Below are 10,259 nucleotides of genomic sequence, written 5' to 3' on the forward strand. Positions count from 1 at the left end.
GGAGAGCAACTCCTTTCTACCCAGGAAGAAGAACCACCACAGGGCCTCTCCCGGCCCGCCTCGGCACCCTGATACCCCCTCCCCAGCTCCATCCGGATTCCCAGACCAGCAGAAGGAACTGGAGTCCAGGAGCAACAACTTCTTGCGAAAGGGCCTGGCGGGCTGGGGACGGGTTGAGGAGGGGTGTGTGTTTGTTTTGAAAGCCTGGTGCTGCTCGAGTCCGGGGAGGAGGGGAAGAGGAGGGAGAGGAGGGAAAAGAGGAGGAGGGAGTGAACGGGGGAGGGGTAGGAGGAAGAAAAGATGGGGCCAAGAAAAGAGAGGATTAATTTGCTACTCAGACTCTAGGGCCAAGGACTGAAGCCTCTTCCTGCTTATCCTCTCCCTTCCTCCACCAGGCGTCATCCTAGGGAGTAGTTTTGGGGCATCCACGGTGGGGGAAGGGGTGCGGGGAAGCTGAGGGCTTGAGAGTGTGAATTTAGACCCCGGCCAGGATGAGCGAGCCGGCTTACAGACCCCTGCGCCGAGATCTGGAAGACACCCGGTGGGCTGACCACCTCCAGGTCCCGGCGGTGCCTCCGCCAGGGTCGGCCAGAGCTGGCTCAACAGCGGCACCTGCTGGCCGGGGCCCTCCCTGCGGGGCGGGGCTCTCCCTCCGCCCAGGGAGCCCCGCGGGTGAGTCACTCGGCTCAAGTCCTCGGCGGCGTCAGCTGTCAGGTCAGAAAATGTCGGGGGCGAGGAATGTCCCCAAGCGGCGGCCTCGGCCCTTCCAGTCATCACCTGTGCCCCTGATTCTGCCGGATAGACTCAGCATCCCGACCGAGGATCTGCCACGGGGCCGATCCAGGGACAGTGCTGGGGAAGAGCGGGATAAAAGTCCCTAACTTCAGAGCCTCCGGTTTGGGTAGAAGGGTTTTGTTTTGTTTTGTTTTTAAAAAATTTTTTTTTAAACTTCTTATCTGGAAAATTTTCAAGCTTACAGGAGAGTTGCAAGAACTAGACAAAAATCCTCCACATACCACTTACCGAGTCGCTAAAATATACCATATACCAAAATACCCGTATGCCATCACCAGTTGTTAAAATTTTGTCCTGTTTGCTTCAGCTCTCACTGTGTGTGTGTGTGTGTGTGTATTTTTTCCCTCCCAAACTGAGAGTGGCCACCATTACTATCCTTTGCTCAAAAATACTTCAGGGGCTATTTCCTAAGAACGAGGGCATTCCCTTGCATAACTTTGTGGAAATTTAACCTTGATCCAATGCTTGTAACTAATTGACCGTGCATATTCCAACGTTATCAATCGATGGAGTGAAGGTCCCTTAGAGCATTTTCCGTAGGATCCAGACTAGGATCACACGTTACATTTCTTGAAGCCTCTTCAATTGGGAGAAATTCCTTATCTTTTTCCATCTTTCACAATTTTTCAGAGTAGAGCTCTCCCCACCCCTCCCCCGCTTTCTTTTAATTGAGTGCTCCTCAGTTTGGTTTTGTCTGGTCAGGCCCCACACTCTTGTTGGAAATATTGCGTAAGCAATATTATGTTCTTGGGGATGGGGATCTCCACCTTAAGGGGTTTTTGGAACCGCTGAATCCTGAATTTCTTTCTTTCTTTATTTATTTGACACAGAGAGAGAGAGTTCACAAGTAGGTAGAGAGGCAGGCACAGAGAGGGGGACCTGAGCCGAAGACAGAGGCTTTAACCCACTGAGCCACCCAAGGCGCCCCTGAATCCTGAATTTCTAAGGACTAACCCCCGGAGTTATCTGTAAAAACTCCTATTAGATTTTCAACACAGGTTAAGAATGACACTATTAATTATATGTGTGTTTTCTTTCTGTTGATGATAGGCTTAGGCTCAGGCTCTGCCCCCCTCTTTTCTCCCCCTTTCTCCCTTCTGCCTCCAAACTGCCTTTGAAATTCAGCAGTTCCTGTTGAAAGCATTATTCTTGTTGAAGGCCATTAGGTACACCCTACTTGTCCAATGTCTTTTTTTTTTTTTAAAGATATTTTATTTATCTTAAATAAAGGGAGAGAGGGAACACAACCAGGTGGAGGGAGAGAAGGAGAAGCAGGCCTCCTGCTGAGCAGGGAGCCCATGCTTGGCTCAGTTCCAAGACCCTGGGATCATGACCTGACCAGAAGGAAGGCAGCTTAACCTGCTGAACCACCCAGGCGCCCCTGTCCAGTGTCTTCATAGTCCTTACCCTCTTGACTGCCTCACAGTGCCTGGGACTCACTCTTCTTCCTCCCTGAAACCTCCCAGAGCTGGGCTGCCTCAGCCTCCACCCATCCTCAAATGACCAGCAAATGACAGAATGGTAGCTTGTGGCTGCTGGGTGCTCTGGGAGTTGGTCCTGCAGAAGGCGGTTTATCTGGGGAAATCTGCAGGTCCTGCTTTTTCTTGTGGCCTCCTGAAACCTCAGTGGAGGCATCCTCCCAGTTTTAATCCAAATCTGGGTCTCGGGGCTTGTTTACCTCCCGTGGGAGAGCTCGGCCGCTGCTGCCTTCTTTGTTTTTTTTTTTAAAAGTAGACTCCACACCCAGCATGGAGGGGCTTGAACTCACGACCCTGAGATCAAGACCTGAGCTGAAATCGAGAGTCAGACACCTAACCCACGAAACCACTCAGGTGCCCCAGAGCTCAGGCTTCTAGTGGCTTCCACATCCCTTTCTTCTTCACCCACTTAGTAGTGCAGCCCTGAATCTCCACTCCTCTGTCTGGACTGGCCCTGTGGATGCCCTTCAGCTTCTAAGAATCCCACTTCTAAGAAACTGTTTACTTCTCTTACACTGACTCACTCGCTCTCTGTCACCTACTCTTCAAGCAGGAGCTTGAAGCTTCAAGCATGAGCTTTCACCCTTACATCAAAGCCATTATCTTTCCTCTAAAAGATATCTCCTTTCCCTCCCCTCTGCTTCTCTCCTGGTCTCTTGTTTTGTTTTTAAGTCTGTAACTGGTCTTCAGTTTTACCATTTCTTTCCGATGTGCCCAGCTGGTCCAGTCCCTCAAGCTACGCCTGATCCCACCAATGACGAGGCTTCAGACTCATCGTGTTAGCATGGCTCCCACACCTTGAGAGGTCTGGCAGTGGATCCTTCCAGACTCCCATCCTCCCCCTTCTAGGTCCACGCCCTGCATTCCAGGCATACCCAGTCTGTTGTGTTTCTCCCAGCCTATCATTGCCACTGGACTTTTGCACAGGGTTTTTCTATTTGAGGGGCCGTTCACCACCCTTTTCTACCCCTCCCACTAATTTGGTCAAATGCTCTACTGTCACTCTCTCTGTGAAGACTTTCTGACATCTTCTGGTAGTTCTACACTTGTATCTGGGAAAGAGGGGTCCAGCTCTGGCCTCCTCCAGCTCTATCCCTCCGCAGAAGGGGAGGAGCCCACTGGGAGCACTGTCCAATGGCATTTTCTGTGATGATGCAATTGTTCTCCATCTGCGCTGTGCAGTATGGTAGCCACTAGCCACATGTGGCTATTGAGCACTTGGAATGTGGCTCACTGTGACTTAGGAACTGACTTTAAATTTATTTTTACTCTTTTAAAGATTTATTTATTTGTCAGAGAAAAAGGGAGGGAGAACACAAGCAGGGGGAGCAGTAGGCAGGGGGAGAAGCAGTTTCCCTGCTGAACAGGAAGCCTGATGTGGGACTCGATCCCTGGACCCTGGGATTATGACCTGGGCCAAAGGCAAACATCCAACTGACTGAGCCACCCAGATGGCCCGGAACTAACTTTTTTTTTTTTTTTTTTAAAGATTTTATTTATTTATTTGACAGAGAGAGAGATCACAAGTAGGCAGAGAGGCAGGCAGAGAGAGAAGGAAGTGGGCTCCCCGCTGAGCAGAGTGCCCGATGCGGGACTCGATCCCAGGACCTTGAGACCACGACCTGAGCCGAAGGCAGCGGCTTAACCCACTGAGCCACCCAGGCACCCCGGAACTGACTTTTTATTTATTTATTTATTAAAAAGATTTTACTTATTTGAGAGAGAGAGAGAGTGATCACAAGTAGGCAGAGAGGCAGGCAGAAGGAGAGGAGAAAGAAGGCCCACTGAGCAGAGAGCCCGATGTGGAGCTCGATCCTAGGACCCTGAGATCATGACGTGAGCCGAAGGCAGAGGCTTAACCCACTGAGCCACCCACGTGCCTCGGAACTGACTTTTAAAATTTTATTTCATTTAAAATAATTTAAGTCAAAATTTAAGTAGTCATATGTGGCTAGAGGCTACTTTTTTGGGAGAGCATAGAACTTGACCATGTCTTGGTACCTGGGGTCTTGGGGTTCCCTGCCCAGAGGGCCCCTAGCCCTGTTTCCAGGGCTTGCACAGACTATGTCCCAGGTTTATTCTTCCAAGGACAGACTGTAGAGTTGGTGTGTATATGTGGGTAAGGGTGCTGTTTATGGGGGTGTGGGTGGGGCATGGATATGTGGCCTGGTGTGTGCGTGTGTGTGTGTGTGTGTGTGTGTGATTGTGGCTCCTCTTCATGCAGGACAGCACCTGGGGTGGGAAGGGAACCATCATGTTCCAGTGAATAGTCCTAGAATGCTTTTAAATTTTTTTTTATTAAATTATATTAAATTTTATTATTTTTCTTTTTTAAAGATTTTATTCATTTATTCCTGAGAGACAAAGAGAGAGAGAGAGGGAGAGAGAGAGAGAAGCAGGCTCCCCACTGAGCAGGGAACCCAATGAGGGACTTAATCCCAGGACCCTAGGATCATGACCCGAGCCGAAGGCAGACGCTTAACCATCTGAGCCACCCAGGCACCACAGAATTTTTTTTTAAGTAGGCCCCATGCCCACCATGGGACTTGAACTCATGATCAGGAGTTCCTGGGAGAACCCCCAGATCAGGAGTCACAGGTTCCACCGACTGAAGGAGCCAGGTGTCCCAGTCCTAGAATTTTTTATTTGAATTTGGGTTTTCAAGTCCTCGGGCATATTCTTCTTACCAGGGTAAGAAGATAAAACTTATTTATTTGTGTTGGCTTGGTTTATAACTTTTAAATATTTAGATGAATTGTAAGTGGGCTCTAGTGGACTTCTGGCCCTTGAACCACAAATTTCAGGAGTGGGTTTTTGTTTTGTTTTGTTTTTTAAAGATTTATTTATTTATTGGAGTGCCTGGGTGGCCCAGTCCATTAAGTGTCTACCTTCAGCTCAGGTTATGATCCCAGGGTCCTGTGATAGGGCAAGTCTGCTTCTCCCTTTCCCTCTGCTCCTTCCCCCGACTTGTGCTCTCTTTCAAATAAATTTTATATATATATATACATACATACATATACATATATATGTATATATATACACATATATATATTTAGATTTTATTTATTTATTTGGCAGACAGAGATCACAAGTAGGCAGAGAGGCAGGCAGAGAGAGAGGGGGGAAGCAGGCTTCCCGCTGAGCAGAGAGCCCATTTCGGGGCTCGATCCCAGGACCCTGGGATCATGACCTGAGCCGAAGGCAGAGGCTTAAACCCACTAAGCTCCCAGGTGCCCCAATAAATCTTAAAAAAAAAAGATTTATTTATTTTAGAAACGATTTACTTATTTATTTTAGAGAGAGAAAGCATGTGCCTGGGGGTGGATGGGAGGGGCAGAGTGAGAGGGACAAGCAGACTCCCTGCTGAGCCAGAGGGTGGGTGGGTGGGTGGGTGGAGGTGGGGAGGGCTCTATTCCATGACCCTGATATCATGACCAGAGCTGAAATCAAAGAGTTGGTGGCTTAACCGACTGAGTCACCCAGATGCCCTTCAGAAGTGGGTTTAAGGTTAGTTTTTCTTTCTTTCTTTCTTTCTTTCTTTTTTAAGATTTTATTTATTTATTTGACAGAGAGAGAGAGATCACAAGTAGGCAGAGAGAGAGGAGGAAGCAGGCTCCCCACTGAGCAGAGAGCTGGATGTAGGGCTCAATCCCAAGACCCTGAGATCATGACCTGAGCCAAAGGCAGAGGCTAAACCCACTGAGCCACCCACGTGCCCCTAGTTTCTTTTTAAAAAAATATTTTATTTATTTGGTAAAGAGACAGAGAGAGAGGGAGCATGAACAGGGGGAGTGGGAGAGGGAGAAGCAGGCCTCCTGCTGAGCAGGGAGCCTGAAGCAGGGCTCTATCCCTGGACCCTGGGATCATGACCTGAGCTGAAGGCAGATGCTTAACGACTGAGCCACCCAGATGCCCCTCAGAAATGGGTTTAAGCTTAGTTTCTTCACTAACTAGCTCTCTGGCACACAGAACCTCCCCTCATGCACCCTGTTGTAGGCTCTTCCCAGGCAGGCCTGGGTCTAATTCCAATCTAATAGAATTAGAGAATTCTATTCTACTAATTCTGGGGCCTGGTACGCTGTGGGCCCACCATAAATCATCATTGGATAATGAGTATAGAGTCTCAGCTGCTGGCCCAAGGCCTTGGCTCCCATAACAGTGGCCAGGGGGTCAGCTGGCTGGCTGGCGGGTCAGCTGGCTCGTTGGCAGTGGGGGCTGGGGTGGGGGTCTTCCAGAGCTGGCTGTCCCTGCTCCAGCGGAAAGCAGCCAGGGGCACTGTGCCCCCAGACCTGTCTTTGTTCTGCCATTTTCTTGACCTTGGACAAGTTACTCTCTGAGTCCCCATCTCCCCTTCCATTTAAAAAAAAAAAAATGGGTCTAATAACACCAATTACAGTGTGTTACCAAGAGGATCAAAATAAATGAGACCCTCTCACAGACCCAATGCCTGGTATTTCATTATGTCTCCCATAAATGCGCCCTTAATCAGCAATTACTGTATGCCAAGTACAGGCTCCGTTCCCTATTGTAGGTGCCCCCTAGTCCTGATAGGCCTGGGTGCTCCCACTGGCTCCCTCAGCCCACTAAGCCTCCGTCTTAGCTCAGCAACTCTGAGCACACAGGCACCACCTTTCATGTGGCCGCTGGCTGGCTGGGGCCTCATCTGACCTAGTTTGCGTGACTTCAAAAACGAAATTTCCCTCAAAACAACATTTTTTACTTTGGGTGGGCTAGCAGAGCTGGCTGGGACAGACAGACAGACAGACAGACCAATGAAGGTGACAGCTGTGGTCTGTGGCCTCTTAGATCAGACACACTCCAAAGCTTGACAGGGGACCAAATACCTTCTTGGTGTTCGCCAAAAAGCTTGTCTCTGCCTTCCTCCCTCAGGGGCCGCAGGAAAAGTGAGCCGGCCAACATGGGTTTGAATCCTGGCTGTGCCATTTCCTAACTGGGTAGCTTGAGTTGTCCCACTGGTAACAGCCTCAGGAGCCTCATTAGGAAAATAGGACCGGAATAATCTTTCGCTGGCAGGGCTGTTGTTTGTAACTCGTCCTTTGGGTCCCCTCTTCCCAGACTCATTTGTTACCTCCAGACTCCGTCCTTTGGTTTTCACGCCTCCTTTGACCTTAGAACTAACTACTGTCAAGTTTTTTTTACACACACCTCTCCCTCCACAAACTACAGTCACATCATCCTGCCATTTTTAGGGCCCTGTCTGCCAAGAGCTTTCTACATAATGGTTTTTTTTTTTTTTTAAGATTTTATTTATTTATTTATTTATTTATTTGATTATTGAGTTCTTTTTAAGATTTTATTTTTAGGGACACCCGGGTGGCTCAGTCCATTGTCTGCCTTTGGCTCCGGTGATGATCCCAGGGTCCTGGGATGGAGCCCCTCATCAGGCTGCCTGCTCAGCGGCCTTTCTCTCTGCCTGCCACTCGCCCTGCTTGTGTTCTCTCTCTCTTGATCACTCTTTCGCAAATAAATAAATAAGATCTTTTAAATTTTTTTTTATTTTTTAAAAGATTTTATTTATTTGGGGTGCCTGGGTGGCTCAGAGGGTTAAAGCCTCTACCTTCGGCTCAGGTCATGATGCCAGGGTCCTGCCTCTCTGCTCAGTGGGGAGCCTGCTTCCCCCTCTCTCTGCCTGCCTCTCTGCCTACTTGTGATCTTTCTCTCTGCCAAATAAACAAATAAAACCTTAAATCTTAAAAAAAAAAGATTTTATTTATTTGTTTATTTATTTGACAGAGAGGAAGAGACCACAAGCAGAGGGAGCAGCAGGCCTCAGGCAGAAGGAGAGGGAGAAGCAGGCTCCCTGCTGATCAGGGAGCCCTTTGTGGGACTCAATTCCAGGACCCTGGGATCATGACCTGAAAGCAGCCGCATAATTGACTGAGCCACTCAGGCATCCCCAATAGATTTTATTTTTAAGTAATCTCTGCACCTGACGTGGGGCTCAAACTCATAGCTCTCAAGATTAAGAGTCACATGCTCCTCTCACTGAGCCAGCCAGGCGCCCCTTGATTATTGATTTCTAATTTAATTATATTGTTGTCAGATAATGAGGTCTGCCGGATTGTTTTGAATTGGTCGGAACTTGCCTTGTGATCTAATATGTGGTCACTTTGGTAAGTGTGTGCCTGAAAGCAGAAGTGTGTTCGCCAGTTGTTGACTGGAGAAATCCAAGTATTCAATCAAATTAAGCCTGTCAGTTATATTGTTCAAATCTTCTACACACTTACTGATTTTTTTTGTTATTGTTGTTTGTTTGTTTGTTTGCCTGCTTAAACTACCGATTCCAGAGAGAAGTGATTTAAATCTTCTTTTATATTGCTGGACTTGTCTGTGTTTCCCATTATTTCTCTTTATGATTTTGAAGCTATGTTATTAGGTGCATATAACTGCAGCATAGTTATACGTTCTTAATAAATTGAGGCAAGCAAGTATCTCATTCTCTCTCTCAGCAAGGTGGGTTTTTTCTTTCATGTTTACCCAACGATGTTACCTTTTGGGTCCCTTGACTTTGGAGAGGAGCAGATTTGTGTCTGCTCCTCCTACCTTACCAGGCCCCAGATTTTGTCACGTTCCATTTTGGATTTGTGATTTGGGGGATTTTCTTTTCTTGCAAGCTTGGCCTTGTATTGAAAATATCATGTGCACGCACGTGCACAGACACAGACACACACGCGTGTGTGCACGCCCACACACACGCACACACTTTATTTAGCACTTCTAGTTTGTTTTGTACCAGAAGGGTTTCTCTGGACCTATAGTCAACCTTATTGCTGAAAATAAAAGTCTCTGCTAGCTCTTAACTTGAGATTTTTATTTACTATTTAAATCAGTTCTATGAGGGGTACCTGAGTGGCTCAGTTGGTGAAGTGTTTGCCCTTGGCTCAGGTCATAATCCCAGGGTCCAGGGATCTAGCCTCCAATCAGGCTTCCTGCTCCATGCGGAGCCCATTTCTCCCTCTCCCTCTGCCTCCCGCTCCCCCTGCTTGTGTGGTTTCTCTCTCTCTGTCAAATAAATAAATCAAATCTATAAGAAAAATTCTATGCATAAAATCCTATCACCATTTTTTTGTAATGAGAAAACTGAGGCTCAGTGGTTTTTGGATTGGGTTCAGATCCTAGCTCTGACATTTACCAGCTGGGTGGCCTTGGATATAAATCCGTCATTTCAGAGGACACTGAGCTCAGAGAGTACAGCGGTCGGGCCTGACTGCAAGGTGGCTGTCCAGCTCCGAATGACACGCGGAAAGCCCCCACTATGGCATCGATGCTCGGAAGACATCTGTGACCATTTAACTAGTGATCCCCTGGCTACTTTCCAGTGTCTAGGCCTGGCTATCCATAGGGCAGGGACAGGTGTCTGGTACTAGGAGCTTGTCCTCTCTTCACTGGGAGATGTGGACAAGGATAGTTCAGCACCTGCTGGAGAGTTCCCTGGTGGACCAGAGAAAACACATATGTGGAGATTCTGATTCGGATGCACTCCTGGGTGTGGGCACCTGTGTCCCATGGGTTATGGCTCACGAGGGCTTGTCCCTCTCCTTCCCCTGGGCTGTTCTCTGGTAGGTCACACAGACAGGACAATGGGCTTACTTCCCTTAGCTGCCACAAGTTGCCAGTAAGAGGGACAGCTCTCCTTGGTTAGCAAGCAACTTGCCTTTATGTTACATTCACTTTCTGAATAGGGAATAAATACATATGGTTCAAAATCTGAACAGTTTAGAAAGAAATGCATGGAGAAGACTTACTCCCACTTCTGCCTTGTCTACCCTGTTTCGTTGCTCCTTATAGGTGACTACTTTTGTTACTTTGCTGACATATATTTATGCATATATATGTTTAAAGATTTTATTTATTTATTTGACAGAGATCACAAACAGACAGAGAGGAAGGCAGAGGGAGCGGGGAAGCAGGCTCCCTGCTGAGCAGAGAGCCCGATGAGGGGCTCAATCCCAGGACCCTGGGATC

The sequence above is a fragment of the Mustela putorius genome, unplaced genomic scaffold (assembly GCF_011764305.1).
Source record: "Mustela putorius furo isolate JIRA1106 unplaced genomic scaffold, ASM1176430v1.1 tig00000487_pilon_pilon_pilon, whole genome shotgun sequence".
In the NCBI taxonomy this organism is placed as follows: domain Eukaryota; kingdom Metazoa; phylum Chordata; class Mammalia; order Carnivora; family Mustelidae; genus Mustela; species Mustela putorius.